At 30.7% G+C, this 22548-nt stretch overlaps 1 protein-coding gene across 1 annotated transcript in view; it reads left to right on the top strand.

The window, feature by feature from the left end:
- The first annotated feature begins 364 nt into the window (after nucleotides 1-364).
- The window catches only part of LOC135951472 (beta-1,4-glucuronyltransferase 1), a 140957-nt gene continuing 118773 nt past the window's right edge, over nucleotides 365-22548 (top strand). The window contains exons 1-2 of the mRNA XM_065501126.1: nucleotides 365-690; nucleotides 22185-22209. The gene's annotated coding sequence lies outside the window, so the exon portion shown is untranslated. The remainder of the gene's footprint in view (nucleotides 691-22184; nucleotides 22210-22548) is intronic.

The raw sequence follows: 22548 nt of genomic DNA, 5'->3' as shown, positions 1-22548 counted from the left end.
AAAAGAAAATTAAAAATTAATTAAATTACTTAACGAATAATAATCAAACAACTATAACTGTTTAATATTAAAGCAAAAAAAGTGCAAAAATTACTTTAATTTAAAAAATTTAAATAAATAAGCCCGTCAAACTAGTTTGTTTCTTAAATTTTCTTTTAGTTTTTTTGGGTTTTATTAAAACGTATAAATTTGAGTGAGATTTTTTTTTAAATTAAATTTATTAAACAAAAAATAATTTCTTAAATAATAAAACAAGCAAAAAAATATTAAAATTTATTTAGTGCAAGTGTTTGTTTCTCTTTTATGGTTACTTCATGTTTTAGTTTCTTTTAAGTTTTCGTTATTGTGTGTTTTTTAAGATTTCTTTTGACTTCTCTGCGCAAAAAAAGAAACAAGAAAAAGAGCCTATAAAAATTATAATAAATAAACATAAAAATTAAAGCAAAAAAAATCAACAAAAAACCCTCTGACCCTTCAAAAAAAAACAACAAATTAAAGAAAAATCAACAAAACCCCTCCTCTCTTCAACAAAAACAACAAAAAAACTAACAAAACTTAATCAAATTTATTGTTGTTTTTTTGTTTATCCAACATTACCTCTTGTTTATTTATTAGTTTTTGTTGTTTGTTGCTATTCTTTTGTTAATTTTCGGTTGTGTTTTTTTGCTCTACTCAAAGGCCCAGTGTGATGTAAGTATTATTATTTATTATTATATTTTTTATAATATATTTATTGTTGTTCTTCTTTGCTTGTTTTTCATCTTGGCTCCATGTTTTTTTTTAGTTTTTATCAATAAAATAGTTGTTTTTGTTATTTTCCATAGTGTTTACATCAATGTTTGTAGTAGCAGCTATTAGCTGCCACTACTACTGCTGCTGCTGTAGTAGTAGTGCCTAACTGGCGGCTGCTATGAGACTTTCATTTCAAATTAAACTAATTATCAGCATTAAATATTATGTACAGATCTATTTTAATCGCCACTTCAGTGTTTTTTACACAAATTTGTTTTAGTGATAAAAAAACTTGTGTTTATGCCTACTACAAGATTTTATTTAGTCCAGCCAGTGCATGACGAAGAATTTTGTATCCATTGTTGCTCTGATTAAATTGGCATTCTTCCTTCTTGTCTTTGGATTAGGTCTGCTGTGTCACCAATGTGGTTACTGTGAATTTAAGTGGATTTCAAGCTTTTTTTAAATATTTTTCTTCACATTTCTTAATCTCAGTTTTTTTGAGGTCCCGTTTGTGTATATTCGTGTTTTTCATATACCAGGGGCCAATTGTGATCATTCTTATAAACTTGTTTTGGCGTCTTTGGATCCATAGCTGTTATATGATCAAGTTATAAATTAGAAGTATGACTTTTCCATGTAAGGCGACGATCTAGTTGTATTCCGAGGTATTTAATTACCAGCTCTAAAGTTAAATCTTGGGGAACAGTTCTGTTTTCAACAGCACAAATACATCCCGAATCAGACTCCTCCGCAATCACCCGATATGAATCCCATAGAACATCAAATTGATAAAATTCTAAATAAAATTGAGAAACATTATCAGCCCAATTATGAATAAAAATTTCGCGGGAGTTTTTTCCCTTTTCTCATTTTTCCTATTCAATTCCAATGAGAAAAAACTCCCGGGGAACAAACTCCCGCGGAATTTTTTATTCATATATAAATTATTTTATAATAAGAAAACAAAATTAACGATTATATCAGATGTGGAATGATGTAGGTGTCTGGATAGACAGACCATTGTTAATTTATTTTGTCGTAGAAAATATGATTGGTGTCGTATTGGATCCCAAACAGTTCGATACCTACTTCCCGTGGCCACAACATTTACCAAATAGGTGTAATTGGTACCGCAGGCATTATTCAAATGGATAGTCGCAGAGGTTCGTTCACTACCGAAAACGCAAACGAATGGGTCAAACGAGTTCCTGATAGATGACAAGAATTGGGCAATCAGTTATCTTAACTCGTTCTGGCATGTGACAATGCTCCTTGCCATTCCAAGTCCTGTATAACTACTGGAGATTGCAGTACAATATCATTCCAACAAAGCTCTTAAGAATTGCAAGATATGCCTGTTGGAATTTTCTCAATCTATAATGGAAATTCTCAATTTTATTTGAAATTTTCTCAATTTAAAATGGAAATTCTCAACTTCATTTGGAATTTTCTCAATTTTAAATGGAAATTCTCAATTTCATTTGGAATCTTCTCAATCTAAAATGGAAATTTTCAATTTCATTTGGAAATTTCTCAATTTAAAATGGAAATTCTCAATTTTATTTGAAATTTTCTCAATTTAAAATGGAAATTCTCAACTTCATTTGGAATTTTCTCAATTTTAAATGGAAATTCTCAATTTCATTTGGAATTTTCTCAATCTAAAATGGAAGTTTTCAATTTCATTTAGAATTTTCTCAATTTAAAATGGAAATTCTCAATTTTATTTGGAATCTTCTCAATCTAAAATGGAAATTTTCAATTTCATTTGGAATTTTCTCAATCTAAAATGGAAATTTTCAATTTCATTTGGAATTTTCTCAATTTAAAATTGAAATTCTCAATTTCATTTGGAATTTTCTCAATTTAAAATGGAAATTCTAAATTTCATTTGGAATTTTCTCAATCTAAAATGGAAATTCTCAATTTCATTTGGAAATTTCTCAATTTAAAATGGAAATTCTCAATTTTATTTGGAATTTTCTCAATCTAAAATGGAAATTCTCAATTTCATTTGGAATTTTCTCAATATCATGTATAATATTCTCAATTTCAATTAAAAATGGTGTAGTAAGACTCAACTTAAAGAAGTCCTGTTACAAGAATGACAAAATATTGGAAAAAAATTGGTTCATTCAATGCCAAGACGATTAAAAGAAGTCATTAAAAAGAAATGCTACTCCACAATATATTAAACTAAGGATTTATAACTAGTTTTGTATTAAAAATTTGAAACTGCCTGGATATTTTTGTTCGCTTTAAATCGAACTTCGAAACATTAGTGAATTTTTTTCTGAAATGTGCCACCTTATGTTTAATTTTACCATATAACGTGAGAGAGATGGTTTGTGCGGTTCAGAAGTGGTGACAAAGATCGCCCAGACCAGCCAAAAAAAAGTTTGAAGACAAAGACTAACTCCATGAGGATTGTTGTAATACTCAACAAGAACTTGCAAAATCGTTGGCAGCAGAATTCATCCAAAAGCAGACGAGTTGGGTACCGCATGAATTGAAGCTGAGAGACTTTGAAAAAATGCTTCTCCAACGCTATAAAAGAGAATAATTTTTGCACCGAATCATTAGCGATACAAAATGTATCCATTGAGATAAGCATATGAGATCTTATGTGATGCCCGAACAAGCAGCTGAATCGACACCAAAGCCAAATATCCATGGCGCTAAGGTAATTTCTCTGTATTTGGTGGTAGCAAAATGATCCTATCTATTATGAGCTGCTGAAATCTGACCAGACCATCACAGGTAAACTGTACCGAACGCAACTGATTCGGAATATGCGGCCAGACATGAAACCGTAACATTCCATTTAGACTATGCTTGGCCACATGTTAAAAAGTATTGAGAATGAAGTGGTTGGGATGTTTCGCCTCACCCGCCTTATAGTCCAAACTTTGCCTTATCCGAATACTATTTGTTTCGATCGATGCAAAACGCCTCTCTTAGATACGCTTCATTTTGGAACAGAGTATCTGAAATTAGCTTTATTCGTGCTGGTCCTCAAAAGATGAGCGATAAGTTAAGTATGAGTTGAGTTTATAATGCAAATTATAGATAGAACACTACTTGTTCTGAGCGCTTTGTACGTCGTCTTTCGGGATGCATATTTTTGTTAAGAGTAAACGTGTTGAGAAACTGATCCATAGTTTCTCGAATTAATCGTTCTGATGGACAACTTTGAGTACCATCAAAGGAACGTAATACCCGATGGGTTTGTTGAATTGAACCATGATTTGCAAAATAAATTTAAACCATATGCAAACGTTGCTCTGGCGCGGATCCAGAGGGTGAGAAATAGGAAATTTCCATCCCTAAAACCGAAAAGATTTTATATAAAAAAGCAATAAAAAGAAAAATGTAGAACAAATTTTGATTTCCCCCCCAATTGGTTGACCTGGATCCGCGCCTGCTCTGGTGTGAGTCTATTCTAACAATCGGGAACTAAAAAAACACCTAAACATTTAAAAAAACCCCTTCCTTTATATTTAAAACAATAATTTAATGAAGCATTATACATTAAAGGTCCTATTCATAATCAAATGTTTATAAATCAAATTTTGTATGGCAATTTTGTTTATAAACCTTTTAAAATTAATTTAAACGAATTGACTAAACAAATAATATTTGACACATATTTTTTTTTAATGATAAACAAAAGTAGTTTTCTATAATGTTTGATTGTACCAGCAACACTTTACAATTAAATAATATAAAGTTCAGTGATAAGACTTAAGTTATCTTATCACTATTCAACATATTTAATCTGTTTCAAACACTCTAATTACAAACATAAAAAAACAAAAGCATTGATATGAAACTGATTAAATTGACGTGAAACATTATTTCATTGCAAAGCAGTAGCTATGAAGATGTGAACAGGTGTTGACACTTTCAACAAAATATTGGTTTGCTATTAGATTTTCTATAAATTTAGTAACTCTAACTATTATTTATGTTTCTATATCAGTGGTCGGCAGTCATAGGCACCAGGGGACGACGAACGACTAAACCACACGAATGTCATTGAAGTTCTAAAAATGAGCAAATAAGAAACAAAAAATTACACTCAAGAGAGGAAGAAAGAAAGGGTTATTATAATCCAGGTTCCATATTCTCTTTATGCTGAACACTGTTCTAAATTATTTATATAAAAACACGTATCGTATGTACACAACTGTGATTACCCCTTCTATATAATTCAGCTAGTGCTAATAGATGACCGCACTTGCTTTGTTTTATTACAATGTTTATTTGCGATTTTTTCACGTTTATTGTTGTTTTCGTTATTGTTTAAACTTTAAAGCTGTAGGTGTCACATACCGTTAGCGTTTGTTGTTCGCCACTTACCTGTAAATTGTATTTTTCCTAAGTAATCATTTTTTTCGTAGTATTTTTTTTCTAATTCAGTAAGAAAAAAATTAACAATTCTTGTCAGCTTTAGCATTAAACATGGCATGGCATTGATATTAAATATTAAGTGTATGAACAAAATGATAAAAAAAAGTAAATTTTTACAAACATGCCAAACATATAGAGCATAATAGAATTGGAATAAACAAAATCCTACACAGAATAATAAAATTCAACTGAAGCGAATCTTAAAATACGGTTATTTTTTTTGTGGGTGAATAATGGGATTTCAAATTTGTGAATGATGAATTTGCAATGAAAGAGACAAACAAATGGTAATTTGAAACATTTATAGCAAATATTTGAACTGATTAGGTGGCCAATCAAAGCGGAAATATTGTTTTGAAAATTCTATATTTTAAGAGTTTAAAAACATAGTCCTCTTTACATTAATTTTATATCAAACATTTGTTTTTTGAGACTTGATGGAAAAGTTCCTATATCGGGCCAGATTCCTAATGAATTCGGATGGTAATTTTAGGTAAAGTTGCAACTTATTATGGACACAAACTTTCCAGGTAGCAGGAACGATGGTAATGGACTGTCTGATTTTGAATACTGGAGTCTAAAATCTACAAAAGTGAGTTATTTGGTTCCATTGTGAGTGGAGAGAAAATGCTGTGGACAGTGGAATTTTTCGAATCTTATTAATCTTCAGAGTAGAATATTCCTAGCGTGGTTACAACGATCAATATCAACCGTCAAGTCATGGCTTATTCGGCGTGATCAGGAATCAGGATACATTCCCAGATAATGGAAGCAGGTTGTATTGGCGGGAAAGATAAACCCCCATATCCAGAAAGGACTATGCCAAGTCTGCAATCATTTATATTGAAAACACTGAAAATACTTTTTATGTCCATGAATATCCTATATCAGGATAACTTTCTGAAAGGTACAACAAGCATAAATTAAAGGAAAGTGAGTGGAAACAACCTTGCATGACATTCTCAGTATTATTGAGAAACACTTGTCATATTTTCTGCCTTCAATAATGTGAACAACAATCGATAACCTAGAAAAGTGAGTGGAAATAACATTGAATGACATTGTCAGTATTACTGAGAAACACTAATGTGAAAATATCCTCAACAATTGAGACCTTGGATATAAATCAAAGAATAAAGAACTGCACGGGGAATATGCTGAAAATTGGGGTCTTCAATTTTAGTGTCCGAAGTTGTGACTATAGGCACAGCAAAAGGAGTATTCTATCTCCAAGTTTGAGGAACATTGATATGAATAAAATCCTTATCTGGCTTAAAGTGACGGGTATCAGTATATTGGCATATTGTAGCTGAGCTCCTAATTAAAGCAAATTTTCCACCAAAGATAAGTGATCACAGTGGCAACCCGTTGAACACGGAATTGGTATTTTTTATGAGAATATACAAAAGTCATAGTTGGATAGTACTTTTCAGGAATTTTCGAAGAAAAAACCTCTTTCGGAAGAGATGACCTATAAGACAGATTCTGACCTATGCTCATGTTTATATTCTGAAAATAGTATATAAACTAGTCTGTATTGCATTACTGGATTCATGAGATCCACTCATCAGGACAGGACATTCGAGGAAATTAAATTACTACCGAATGCACAGCATAGGAAACACCTGGGGCCGAATTACCGCACTCATGATCGAATGAACTATTGTATCGAAAAATAATTTTAATGCTCAATATCGAATGCCGTAATCTCAAATAAGAAAATTACGATCGAATTTACTTGATATCGAATGTAAGAAGCATGTCTGTAATTCACAACTCCATCATCATTGATTCGTATTCGGCCCCTGTTCTACAGAAGTGCAGACTTAGATATCTTTTTTGTAATCTAAACAGTCTCAAAGACATGTCACTGAAGAATCTAGTAAAATTTTTCAGTAGTTCCGGTTTGTTCTCACGAAACCTTAAAGCCTCACAGTCTTCCGGACTTTGGAAGTTCATATACTAAATAACAACATTCAGCTGCAGCTCATATCTAAACCAGATGAAGCGTTTTTCCAGGTGAAAAATATAGATTCCGGAGCATGAAGATACCCTGACAAAGAAAATAATTTATCGCTATAAAATTAAAACTACAGTTTCATGTTTTGTTACAAGTAAAAGTAGTAATTAGTTCAAAGTCTGGTATGGGTCAAGAGATTATATATAGATGAATAACACAGTCCTTCTGTTATATTGATTTTTTAGAGTCGTTGGACTTTTCCAAATTTCCAATTTCAACTGTGAGCATTGCGATATTGACGTCTCCTTTCCTCTGGATGAGGAACAAAACAAATACAATGTAATTAAATCTTAACGCTGTCATCTTAATTTCCCAGAGGCCCAGACTTTCAGGGCGAACTTTGATGCCTGCTTTCCTCTGGATTACAATAAAGTGTAAGTGCATAGACTTCTACGGAGCCTGTCCAATTCAAATGACAATATTCTACGTTTCGCAATCATTAAGGACGTCGGACTTAATGTTTGAGTTCAACCTACAAATCTTTGTCCTTAGCGAGGGTATTACTGATTTCCATACTTTCCATACAGATCTAAATCCATTATGTTTCTTTGTAATACTTCCTAGATAACACTTGAATTTTGTTGTTATAAATGGAAAGATGAAGCAGATTGACATCGTAACTGCCAACGATCTTTGCTAATTTAATAAACATTCCAAATCCTTGGCTTTATCACGGGATCTAAAATGTCAGATCTAAATAGCAGTGAAATTCTATTGATGTAAAGAAAGGAGATGAGTGGACTGACATGTTAATCATCAACAGACAGATCTACCCAAATTTCGTGAGATCTTTTATATGGAAAAGAAAAGTTCGTAATGAATTAATCGAAGCTGGAACTAGTTGTGTTTCGTTAATGTTGAAACAGAATCCATATAATTCCTGTAATTCGCAAGTGCATGACCACAATATCCGGTAAATAATCCATAATTATTCTTATATCACTCTTTTCAAGCAATAGCATCTTTTGGGATCTACATTTGGATAGATTATTAAATCATTTGGCATGCCTAGGAATTACATTAGTTATGTAGATAGATTTGAAGGGGTGTGTACTATACACTACACTACTTATTACTATTTATTTGACCAATAATCGGTCGGTTTTTCATCAAAAATAATCATCAGTGGTGAGGCCCATTTCCATCTTAGCGGGTACGTAAATAAGCAAAATTTCGCTTCTGGGGCACTGAAAATCCGTGTGTAACCCACGAAGGGCCATTACACCCGCTCAAAGTCACTGTATGGTGTGCTGTTTTCGCTGGAGGAGTCATCGGACCTTTTTTCTTTGAAGACGTCGCGGGCCAAACGGTTACTGTGAATGGTGAGCGCTACAGAGCAATGATCAACGAGTTCTTTTTGCCGCAACTTGATGAATTGGGATTGGAAAACATGTGGTTCCAACAGGATGGTGCAACGGCATACACTGCACGTGTCATAACCGATATGCTGAAGGATGCATTTCCCGGGCGCCTAATCTCCCGTTTTGGCGATTTGCACTGGCCAGCAAGATCGCCTGATTTGACCGCTCCAGACTTCTTTTTGTGGGGCTTTTTGAAGTCGCGGTTTTATGTCAACAAGCCTCAGACTCTTGCACCTCTTAAAGACAATATCCGTCAAGAATGTGAGGACCTATCTGCGGAAGTTTTGGCCAAAGTGATGGAAAATGCCATAAAAAGGGCTCAAATGACAATCAACTGTGGCGGCGGCCATTTACATGACATCATATTCTCGACTTGATGTAAAAAAAATTAAAAGACCAAATAAAAATAATCCACAAGAAGAATGAAAGTTTTTTATTTTTTTTTTTTAATTACAGCCAAAAAAACATCGGAAGTTTACTTTTGCGCCACCTTGTATAAATAGGTGTGCAGAAATGAAATTGAAGAGAAAAAAAAAGAAAGTGAAAAACCCAATCCAAAGAAAAAGTACAGCAAATAAATATAGACTGGGATTCTCAGAGTCTCGTTACCTAAAATAGCCAGCTTATTCCTGATAAAGCCTAATAGATTTCCTATATCATATCTAGCTATATTCCCCAGTTCATCATGGAATCTTTCCCTATTGAACAGTGCTCGGTTATCACTACTACTAAAGACCTGGGACTTTTCCTATCCAACATATGCCAAATAGCCCTGGACACCCTACTACACCAGAATTAGTTCGTGGAGTCTCGGAATTTTTCGAAGATCAACCTATAGTAGTGGCAAATAGATAGCAGACGAACTGGCCAGACTGGGTTCGGATAGGGACTGGGAGGCTAGAATTACTTTAAGGTATCCCGTATTCTCCAGATCTTGTGGCTTTGAACCAATACCATTTGCTTCTATATTTACGTTACAAATTACTCAACCAGATTTCCTAGTCTTCATATCTATCTCTTAGTTGTTTCCATATTTGAAAAGATGAGAATAGAAATTATTGGACCGTAAGAAAAAAGTATCCCCTTCCATTACGAATAACTTTTCTGCCAGTATTGTCATGGTTTGCAACAGAGCGAGTCGTATTTGTTTTATAACACGATAATATGGGTTCGGCAATAGCTATTTAATACGTTTAACAAGTCTTATTGGAAACGAAGTCCTATGCGGGAATAAAAGGTTAAAAGACATTTGAAAGGAGTACATTGGAATTATGGGAAATTATACTAAATAGTTGTGGTCATCTGTTTTCTTTGTAAGGCATGTGACTTTGTTATTCAGATTTGTAAAAACTTTGTATTATATTAGAGCATATTGTGTGTACAGTTTTTTATGCTACAAGTTTAAAACTAATCATCTACTGGTAATTATGTTCTCTATACAAACTCATAAATTCATTCATTAAATATTGTATATTGTATTTATTTTATCAGTTAATGAAATACATTGTATTGTATGGTTTATTATTTATGATAACGAGGGTTGGTTTTAAAATCAACAGATTCTTTCTTACAAAGTTTATGAAAGTCCAGAAATATAAATTCGGCATCAAGATGCAAAATTCAAAGACTCCAAATAGCATTTGTAGATCGTCTAATTTCCCCAATTTGATTGGGAGATGGCGACCCATATCATTTGTTTAATTTTAAGTTCTTTTAGTTTTTTATACGAATATGCATGCTTGTTTGGGTTCGTAGGACCAATAGATAATATGAAAAATTTTGTTTATACTGCAACAATTTATCAACCAACCCTCGTTTGTTTAATTTGTTTTTCTCTTTTTCTACACTACAAAAAATACTTACTTCCGATTAATGTAGGTCTTGGGTTTTTGTGGTTTATATTTATTTATTTTTTTTTTCAATAGAATTATACATTTTGTTGGACATGATTTTTTTTTAATATGCAGGCAAATGTATTATCGGCAAAAACGAAGCATGAAACGTGTTAAATGGGCTGCTTTTTAAATTATTATAGAAAAAAAAAACATATTTTGTTGTTAAACAATTCATAAATTTGTTTGCTAAATTTAGCACATGTCATAGCAATGTTTAGTTAAGAAACAAATTTTGAAAATATTTGTGTTTTAGTCTCATGTAACGGCAAATATGTAACCTGGCACCAGATGGTATGAGGTTTTGGGATTTTGTGTTTATTCTTTGGATAGCACAACTAATTTGAAAGACCACATAATGGATAGTTAGAAATATTCAAAATATATGTAACCGCAAGAATGTAAAAATAACTTTAAAAAACTAAATTTTGTGACTGAAATTTTCTATATAAAAGAGCCACGATTACTGTGCAAAGGGAGTATGATTTTTGTCAAAAATTTTCATTATAAAAGAGCCGCGATTGCTGTTTAAGAGGAGTATGATTTTTGTATAAAATTTTATTTATAGAAGACCCATGATTGCTGTTGAATAGACCCCGAGTTCCCACTTAAATTTTCTTTATAAAATACCCTCAACTGTCTCTTAAAAGAACCACGATTTTTGGCTTGAATTTTTCTTAATAAAAGACTCACGACTGTCTGTTAAAAGAACCAAGATTTTTGGCTTGAATTTTCTTTATGAAAGATCCACGACTGTCTCTTAAAAGAACCACGATTTTTGGCTTGAATTTTCTTTATAAAAGACCCACGACTGTCTCTTAAAAGGCCCAAGATTTTTGGCTTCAATTTTCTTTATAAAAGACCCACGACTGTCTCTTAAAAGAGCCAAGATTTTTGGCTTGAATTTTCTTTATGAAAGACCCACGACTGTCTCTTAAAAGAACCACGGTTTTTGGCTTGATTTTTCTTTATGAAAGACCCACGACTGTCTCTTAATAGACCCACGGTTTTTGGCTTGAATTTTCTTTATGAAAGACCCACGACTGTCTCTTAAAAGAACCACGATTTTTGTTTTGAATTTTCTTTATAAAAGACCCACGACTGTCTCTTAAAAGAAGCACGATTTTTGGCTTGAATTTTCTTTATAAAAGACCCACGACTGTCTCTAAAAAGAACCTCGATTTTTGGCTTGAATTTTCTTTATAAAAGACCTAGGATTTTCTCTTAAAAGAACCACGAATTTTGGCTTGAATTTTCTTTATGAACGACCCACGACTGTCTCTTAAAAGAACCACGATTTTTGTTTTGAATTTTCTTTATGAAAGACCCACGACTTTCTCTTAAAAGATCCACGGTTTTTGGCTTGAATTTTCTTTATAAAAGACCCTCGACTGTCTCTTAAAAGAACCACGGTTTTTGGCTTGAATTTTTCTTTATGAAAGACCCACGACTGTCTCTTAAAAGAACCACGGTTTTTGGCTTGAATTTTCTTTATGAAAGACCCACGACTGTCTCTTAAATGAACCAAGATTTTTGTCTTGAATTTTCATTATAAAAGAACCACGAATGTCTGTTAAAAGAACCATGATTTGTGGCTCAAATTTTCTTTATAAAAGACCCAGGTCTTTCTCTTAAAAGAACAACGATTTTTGGCTTGAATTATCTTTATTAAAGACTCACTACTGTCTCTTAAAAGAACCACGATGTTTGGCTTGAATTTCTTTATAAAAGACCCTCGACTGTCTCTTAAAAGAACTATGATTTTTGGCTTGAATTTTCTTTATAAAAGACCCTCGACTGTCTCTTAAAAGAACCACGGTTTTTGGCTTGAATTTTCTTTATGAAAGACCCACGAATGCCTTTTAAAAGAACCACGATATTTTGCCTGAAATTTCTTTATATAAGACCCACGATTGCTATTTAAAAGACCCCGATTTCCCCTTAAATTTCTTTTATACAAAACCCTTGACTGCCTCTTAAAAGAACCACAATTAGCCTGAACTTTCTTTATAGAAAACTCATGATTGCTGTTTAAAATTAAATTTCTCTTAATAGAACCTCGATTTTCGGCCTGATTTTTGTTTATAGAATACCCATAATCCCAGTTTAATAGATGCCGATTTCCGACTTAAATTTCCTTTATACAATAACCACGATTGCTGTTTAAAAGAACAACAATTTCCGATTTAAATTTTCTTTATAAAAGAACCACGATATCCAATTTCAGTTACTTTATAAATAGTCATGATTTCCGACCTAAATTTTATGTATAAAATTTTAATTTCACTTTATAAAGTGCCAAGATAGCCGATGTTATCACAACTGTATACAGAAGGCTTAACTCGTAATACCTGTACTTTTGTTTTCCATGAGAAATTGTTTGAAAATTTGATTACTTATTCTCAAGCACTTGAAAGCACTTTTAAAAACAAACATTACTTTCTATGTACATATTGTGCATTTATTTATAAAGCCGTCTCGAATTTTATTCATTATCTGGTTCCGTAATAAAAGATTATATAACAATAGCCGTTGACCGCATTCTTTTCATTTGTCTGCTGCTATTTCCATTACAATTTTATCACAAATATCATGACGTATTTAAAAATTATCTGAAATTAAACATAAACAACCCGGTATATGACATCATTAAATTTTAGTTAAATATTTATTTAAAACTGAAACAATGAAATTATTAAAAAGAAATTAGAGGCTTCAACAAATTATTAATAAGGCGAGCAAGGTGGGTTAGCTAGTAGTTACTGCTCTGTTCCTATTGGAATTTGACCAAATTTTTAAAAGATTATTTCAGCTCATTGTTTCATACACTTACTGGATTTTTTTTCCCTAAAAATCGTTGTATTTATTAAATTAACGCTGACATGTGTCGCATTGCAGAATAGTCTGCCTTTTTTTTTTTGATATTTTACTTATTCAACGTAATTAGATAACAATATGTTTCTAGAAGATAATGTTATCATGTCAAAAACCTCATTATTATTGTTTATCAAACTGTTTCATTATAGGGGTTAATTTATTATTAGCTATTACTTGTATTTGCATAGAATGTATGACTTAGGACAGAAATAACAAATATTTACTTTAAATACAAGATAAAAATTATAAACAACAGTCTACAATTTCCGCACAAATGTAAATTGCGCAACAAAAGAAATTATCTTAAAGAAGACCCACGATTAGTGTTTAAAAGAACCACGATCATTGTCGTAAATTTTCTTTATAAACGACTCACGATCATTGAAGTAAATTTTCTTTATAAACGATCCACGATATTTGAGGTAACTTTTGTTTGTAAAAGATCCACGATCTTTGTCGTCAATTTTCTTTATAAACGATCCACGATCTTTGAAGTAAATTTTCTTTATAAAATATCCACGATCTTTGTGGTCAATTTTCTTTAAAAACGATCCACGATCTTTGAGGTAAATTTTCTTTATAAAAGATCCACGATCTTCGTCGTTAATTTTCTTAATAACGATCCACGATCTTTGAGGTAACTTTTCTTTATAAAAGATCCACAATCTTTGTCGTCAATTTTCTTTATAAACGATCCACGATCTTTGAGGTAAATTTTCTTTATAAAAGATCCACGATCTTTGAAGTAAATTTTCTTTATAAAAGATCCACGATCTTTGAGGTAAATTTTCTTTATAAAAGATCCACGATCTTTGTCGTCAATTTTCTTTATAAAAGATCCTCGATCTTTGTCGTCAGTTTTCTTTATAAACGATCCACGATCTTTGAGGTAAATTTTCTTTATAAAAGATTTACAATCTTTGTCGTAAATTTTCTTTATAAACGATTTACGATCTTTGAGGTAAATTTTCTTTATAAACGATCCATGATCTTTGAGGTAAATTTTCTTTATAAAAGATCCTCGATCTTTGTCGTCAATTTTCTTTATAAACGATCCACGATCTTTGAGGTAAATTTTCTTTATAAAAGATCCACGTTCTTTGTCGTCAATTTTCTTTATAAACGATCCACGATCTTTGAGGTAAATTTTCTTTATAAAAGATCCACGATCTTTGTTGTCAATTTTCTTTATAAACGATCCACGATATTAGAGGTAATTTTTCTTTATAAAAGATCCACGATCTTTGTCGTAAATTTTCTTTATAAACGATCCACGATCTTTGAAGTAAATTTTCTTTATAAACGATCCACGATCTTTGTCGTAAATTTTCTTTATAAACGATCTTTGAGGTAAATTTTCTTTATAAACGATCCACGATCTTTGAGGTAAATTTTCTTTATAAAATATCCACGATCATTGTCGTCAATTTTCTTTATAAACGATCCACGATATTTGATGTAAATTTTCTTTATAAACGATCCACGATATTTGAAGTAATTTTCTTTATAAACAATCCACGATCTTTGAGGTAATTTTTCTTTACCTTTTTGTCGTCAATTTTATTTATAAACGATCCACGATATTAGAGGTAATTTTTCTTTATAAAAGATCCACGATCTTTGTTGTAAATTTTCTTTATAAACGATCCACGATCTTTGAGGTAAATTTTCTTTATAAAAGATCCACGATCTTTGTCGTCAATTTTCTTTATAAACAATACACGATTAGTGTTTGAAAGAACCACGATCTTTGTCGTAAATTTTCTTTATAAAAGATCCACGATTAGTGTTTAAAAGAACCACGATCTTTGTCGTAAGTTTTCTTTATAAATGATCCACGATTAGTGTTTAAAGGAACCACGATCTTTGTCGTAAAGTTTCTTTATAAAAGATTTACAATCTTTTTCGTAAATTTTCTTTATAAAAGATCCACAATTAATGTTTAAAAGAACCACGATCTTTTTCGTAAATTTTCTTTATAAACGATCAACGATTAGTGTTTAAAAGAACCACGATCTTTGTCGTAAATTCTCTTTGTAAAAGATCCATGACTGCTGCTTAAAATAGCCACGATTAGTTTTTAAAAGAGCCATGATTTTCGACATAAAATTTCTTTAAAAAATACCCTCGATTGCTGTTTCCACAAACCACGTTTAGTGTCTTATATTTTGTTTATAAAATCTCGTCAATGGCTGCCTAAAATATCCACGATTACTGTGTTAAATTTTCTCTCTAAATACCTATTTAGAAAGAATTTTGTTTATTGAAGACTCAAAATTGACGTCTAAAAAGTTATGATTATGTTGTTTTGTATATAATCTTATCAAACAAATTTTTTGCACAGAAAACGAATCTTATCAAAATTTGCTAGTTTTTAATTTGTTAATAATATGTTTAAAATTATCTGTATAAGAAATTCTAAATTAAATAATTGTGTGTTGAAACCTTTCGACCATAAAATCTAATTGTTAAGAAAAAATATCTTTATACACGAAAATAAATGATTCAATATGCCAGTGATTCAAGACTCTTATCAATTCCTTGCACAGCTTAATAATCCTTAAATACTTTCTACTTATAAACAGACATTCACATATGAACTCATTCATTTATCTCATCCCCTCAACAACGATGAATTAATAAGAATATTTTGTACAAAATCCCCTTAAAGTATGTAGTATGTGTATAAATATTCTATTCTTTAACGTAATCTAAAATGTAAATAAGTATTGCCTACACTTTAGGAGATTTAAAATTGTATGACATGTCAACAATGTTGATACATCATTTTAGGAATACAACCCTTAACCCACTACAGGAATAAAAACCGGCAGCGCCAATGAACGTCTAACAATGGAAAATAACAGAAACAGACAAAAAAAAAATCAATAAATTTATTGAACTGTTAAATAAGCTAAATCACCAAAATCAGGCAAAACAAAAAAAGAAAGAAATAGAAAAAATTTAGAGCAAAATGAAACGTGCTTCAAACGTTTTACACTTTAGTGGATATTTAACACAGTATCTGTGTGACTGGCATGTTCATTTCTAATGTGTGTGGGAGTTTCTTTTTAGGCAATGAACCTGAACGGAAAATGAGTTTGATTTTCTGTAAAATGAATGAAAGAAAACAAAAATACTTATACTTAGTTTAAAATTTTATTTTTTTATATTGTTGGTGAGAGCAATGCTTAATTTAACATTGACATTGTAATGTTTTTTCTTCCTTAATTTTCAAGCAAACATAAATTATGTTACAAATAAGGGTTTTATAGTACTAAGTGTATTAGCAATCTAAATATGTTGCATACTTTTTGGGGAATTTTAAAACAAAAATTAATTATATAACTTTAAGGCTACATTTAGGGAATTCTAAAACAAAAATTAATTGCATATCTATTCGACTGCAATCGCGGTTCTTTAAAAAAAATTATAACAAAAATCGTGGTTCTTTTAAACATCAATCGTGTGACTTTTATAAAGAAAATTTCAACAGGAAATAGTGGTTCTTTTAAGCAGCAATTGTGAGTCTTTTATAAATCAAATTTTATAAAAATTTGATTTAAGGAAATTTCAGTCGGAAATCGTGGGTCTTTTATAAAGAAAATTTCTGTCGGAAATCGTGGTTCTTTTAAGCAGCAATTGTGGGAATTTTATAAAGAAAATTTCAGTCGGAAATCGTGAGTCTTTTATAAAAAAAATTTTCAGTCTGAAATCGTGGTTCTTTTAAGCAACCTTTTATAAAGAAAATTTCAGTCGGAAATCGTGGGTCTTTTATAAAGAAAATTTCAGTCAGAAATCTTGGGCCTTTAAGAAGCAATCGTGGGTCTTTTATAAAGAAAATTTCAGTCAGAAATCTTGGGCCTTTAAGGAGCAATCGTGGGTCTTTTATAAAGAAAATTTCAGTAGAAAATCGTGGGTCTTTTATAAAGAAAATTTCAGTAGAAAATCGTGGGTCTTTTATACAGAAAATTTCAGTCAGAAATCTTGGGCCTTTAAGGAGCAATCGTGGGTCTTTTATAAAGAAAATTTCAGTAGAAAATCGTGGGTCTTTTATACAGAAAATTTCAGTCAGAAATCTTGGGCCTTTAAGGAGCAATCGTGGGTCTTTTATAAAGAAAATTTCAGTAGAAAATCGTGGGTCTTTTATAAAGAAAATTTCAGTAGAAAATCGTGGGTCTTTTATAAAGAAAATTTCAGTAGAAAATCGTGGGTCTTTAATACAGAAAATTTCAGTGGGAAATCGTGGTTACTTTAACCAGTAATCGTGGGTCTTTAACAAAGAAAATTTAAGTTGGAAATAGTGGTTCCTTTAACCAGCAATCGTGGGTCTTTTACAAAGACAATTTAAGTTGGAAATCGTGGTTCCTTTAACTAGCAATCGTGGGTCTTTTATAAAGAAAATTTCAGTCAGAAATCTTGGGCCTTTAAGGAGCAATCGTGGGTCTTTTATAAAGAAAATTTCAGTAGAAAATCGTGGGTCTTTTATACAGAAAATTTCAGTAGAAAATCGTGGGTCTTTTATAAAGAAAATTTCAGTAGAAAATCGTGGGTCTTTTATACAGAAAATTTCAGTAGAAAATCGTGGGTCTTTTATAAAGAAAATTTCAGTAGAAAATCGTGGGTCTTTTATACAGAAAATTTCAGTAGAAAATCGTGGTTACTTTAACCAGTAATCGTGGGTCTTTTACAAAGAAAATTTATGTTGGAAATCGTGGTTCCTTTAACTAGCAATCGTGGGTCTTTTACAAAGAAAATTTATGTTGGAAATCGTGGTTCCTTTAACTAGCAATCGTGGGTATTTTACAAAGAAAATTTAAGTTGGAAATCGTGGTTCCTTTAACCAGCAATCGTGGGTATTTTACAAAGAAAATTTTAGTTGGAAATCGTGGTTCCTTTAACCAGCAATCGTAGGTCTTTTACAAAGAAAATTTCAGTTGGAAATCGTGGTTCCTTTATCCAGTAATCGTGAGTCTTTTACAAAGAAAATTTAAGTTGGAAATTGTGGTTCCTTTAACTAGCAATCGTGGGTCTTTTACAAAGAAAATTTAAGTTGGAAATCGTGGTTCCTGTAACCAGAAATCGTGGGTCTTTTAAAAAGAAAACTTAAGTTGGAAATTGTGGTTCCTTTATCCAGAAATCGTGAGTCTTTTACAAAGAAAATTTAAGTAGAAAATCGTGGGTCTTTTACAAAGAAAATTTAAGTAGAAAATCGTGGTTCTTTAAGCAGCAATCGTGAGTCTACTGTAAAGAAAATTTTAGTGGGAATTCGTGGGTCTTTCATAAAGAAAATTTCAGTCGGAAATCGTGTTTCTTTAAAGCAGCAATCGCGAGTCTTCTGTTATGAAAATTTCAGTCGGAAATCGTGTTTCTTTAAAGCAGAAATCGCGAGTCTTCTGTAATGAAAATTTCAGTCGGAAATCGTGTTTTTTAAAGCAACAATCGCGAGTCTTCTGTAATGAAAATTTTAGTCGGAAATCGTCGGTCTTCTATAAAAAAAATTTCAGTCGGAATTCGAGCTTCTTTTAAACAACTAAGGTCGGTCCTCTATAAAGAATATTTTAGTCGGAAATCGTGGGTCTTCTGTAAAGAAAATTTCAGTCGAAAATTGTGGGTCTTCTATAAAAAATATTTCACTCGGAAATCGTGCTTCTTTTAAACAACAAACATGGGTCTTCTAAGAAGAAAATTTCACTCGGAAATCGAGCTTCTTTTAAACAACTGACGTGGGTCTTCCATAAAGAAAATTTCACTCGGAAATCGAGCTTCTTTTAAACAACTAACGTCGGTCTTCAATAAAGAAAATTTTCTTATCGAATAAAGCTGTAATTGTAGTTCTTAGCAACCTTGAATCTTTTATAAAGAATATTTAAGGAATTAATCGTGGTTCTTTTAAACATAAAGTTTTAATATATTATAGTACATCTCTTACTTTTAAGTTCTCAATTAAATGTATTACTACCATTACCCTTATATTACTTTCTTAGAAATATATTTTAGAAAAACATTATTTTCACATTAATAGAGAAGAAAACATACTGCCTAAAAGCCTACTTACATGACTATTAAATAAAATTCTTAAAACAATGCTTTAGTAATATCTTTATTAACTTAAAATGCTTTTAAACTCCTAGACACATAGTTTGAAATAAGTGTATTAAAATTTCATTGAAGCATAAACTAAAAGTATGCTTTAAATTTAAATTACTGTAATAAATAAAGTCTATTCTTAGGAATTACTTTTATAGCTGCTTAAATGAAAGTGTGAGGAGGTTTTTTGTGTGTTCAATACTTATTTAAGAAATCTATAAATATTATTACATTTTTGTCTTAATGTCTTTGAATACATACATAGAGGTTTTATTTTCTGTTGTTGTTTAACTTAATTTTATGCATAAATACATGATTCATGAAATATTTATTTACTAAAGAATAAGAATTGAGCAATAATAATGTAATTACCCTAAAATAATGCATAGAATAAAACAGAGACGTAGCTGTTTAAAAATACATCAATATTTAGAAGGGTACTGAGAATAAACAAGGTTTAGAGTCCTTATCTAGCGGCCATTTTGACCCAGAAATTGTATTATTATTCCTTTTTAATTTCTTTTAGCTACGTTTTTATTTTTAATTCTATTCTAACTATAATTGAATGAATGAAAGAAAGTATAGCAAAACACGAGTGAGTGAATGAATGAATATATAAATACATATTATTATTGCTGTTTAAGTGTTTTTATTTAAACATTATAATCAATGTTACAATTGGGAATAATTTATAATAATAATAACAATAAAAATAACAATAGTATAAATATAAATATAAATACACACCACCCAGTCAGTCTACGTATTATAAGAAAAGTTAGATTGTATAAAAAACTATACAATACTTCTTTCTATACTTTGCATTTATGTATTGTATATTAAAAGGTTTTTACATAGTAAATCAATAATTATTATAATACAATTCATTCATACCATACAATATCTAAGGAATACACTACGTTATTAATACAAATTACATGAGGGAATCATATAGATAGAAAATGACTCAAATTGTTAAGAGACATGGAAAATACACGAGCTAAAGTATTTAGAAATTCAAAGCGAGATAAAATATTTGTTAATTAGTTTGTTATGGAAAATTTTAATTAATCGTGGTTCTTTTAAATAGCAATCCTGGTTTCTTTATAAATCTATTTGAGGAATTAATCGTGGTTCTTTTATAAAGTCAATTTAAGGAACTAATCGTAATTATTTTAAACAGCAATCGTCATTACTTTATAAAGACAATTTAAGGAACTAATCGTTGTTCCTTTATAAAGACAATTTAAGGAACTAGTCGTGGATCTTTTATAAAGACAATTTAAGGAACTAATCGTGGTTCATTTATAAAGACAATTTAAGGAACTAATCGTGGTTCATTTATAAAGACAATTTAAGGAACTAATCGTGGTTCCTTTATAAAGACAATTTAAGGAACTAATCGTGGGTTCTTTTATAAAGACAATTTAAGGAACTAATCGTGGTTCTTTTATAAAGACAATTTAAGGAACTAATCGTGGTTCCTTTATAAAGACAATTTAATTCCTTTATAAAGACAATTTAACTAATCGTGGTTCTTTTATAAAGAAAATTTAAGGAACTAATCGTGGTTCCTTTATAAAGACAATTTAAGGAACTAATCGTGGTTCATTTATAAAGACAATTTAAGGAACTAATCGTGGTTCCTTTATAAAGACAATTTAAGGAACTAATCGTGGTTCCTTTATAAAGACAATTTAAGGAACTAATCGTGGTTCATTTATAAAGACAATTTAAGGAACTAATCGTGGTTCATTTATAAAGACAATTTAAGGAACTAGTCGTGGTTCCTTTATAAAGACAATTTAAGGAACTAATCGTGGTTCCTTTATAAAGACAATTTAAGGAACTAGTCGTGGTTCCTTTATAAAGACAATTTAAGGAACTAATCGTGGTTCCTTTATAAAGACAATTTAAGGAACTAGTCGTGGTTCTTTTATAAAGACAATTTAAGGAATTAATCTTGATTATTTTAAACAGCAATCGTATTTCGTTTATAAAGACAATTTAAGGAACTAATCGTGGTTCATTTATAAAGACAATTTAAGGAACTAATCGTGGTTCTTTTATAAAGACAATTTAAGGAACTAATCATGTTTCTTTTATAAAGACAATTTAAGGAACTAATCGTGGTTCTTTTATAAAGACAATTTAAGGAACTAATCGTGATTATTTTAAACAGCAATCCTAGTTCGTTAAAGACAATTTGAGGAACTAATCGTGGTTATTTTAAACAGCAATCGTGTTTCGTTTATAAAGACAATTTAAGGAACTAATCGTGGTTCCTTTATAAAGACAATTTAAGGAACTAGTCGTGGTTCTTTTATAAAGACAATTTAAGGAATTAATCTTGATTATTTTAAACAGCAATCGTGGTTCTTTTATAAAGACAATTTAAGGAACTAATCATGGTTTCTTTATAAAGACAATTTAAGGAACTAATCGTGGTTCTTTTATAAAGACAATTTAAGGAACTAATCATGGTTCTTTTATAAAGACAATTTAAGGAACTAATCGTGGTTCTTTTATAAAGACAATTTAAGGAACTAATCGTGGTTCTTTTATAAAGACAATTTAAGGAACTAATTGTGATTATTTTAAACAGCAATCCTAGTTCGTTAAAGACAATTTGAGGAACTAATCGTGGTTATTTTAAACAGCAATCGTGGTTCTTTTATAAAGACAATTTAAGGAATAAATTTCCAGATTTTCATATGCAGTTTTATTTTCAGAAATATTGTCAGGTTTCCCAGTTTAATTTAACTAATTTGTCTTTTCTTCTCTATTTATTTGCAGTTCCTGTTGATATAAAACAAATTTGGTAAGTCCTTTATATACATCTAAAGCATTTTAATAATATTTATGTATGTATGTCTTTTGAAATTGTGCAATCTTAAATCTCAAGTCATGTATGTACTTCTATACTAACATTTTTGCTTTGCCTCAGTTAATTAAAGCCAACACATTTTTTGCTTGTGACCACACCTATAGACCAACAAATACTGTATGAAATCAAATATTGTTTTTTTTTTTTGCTACAAATAACTAAAAAAGAACTATAAATTTCTAACCATGAATAAAAAAAAAAGAAAGAGTAGTTGTATAAAGAAGCAGAAAAATATTAGTGTTTATATGATGATGACACATATAATTCGGTCAA

Source organism: Calliphora vicina, chromosome 2, assembly GCF_958450345.1.
Source record: "Calliphora vicina chromosome 2, idCalVici1.1, whole genome shotgun sequence".
In the NCBI taxonomy this organism is placed as follows: Eukaryota; Metazoa; Arthropoda; class Insecta; order Diptera; family Calliphoridae; genus Calliphora; species Calliphora vicina.
The sequence above is the reverse complement of the archived record's forward strand: the minus strand, read 5'-3'. Positions and strand labels throughout refer to the sequence as shown.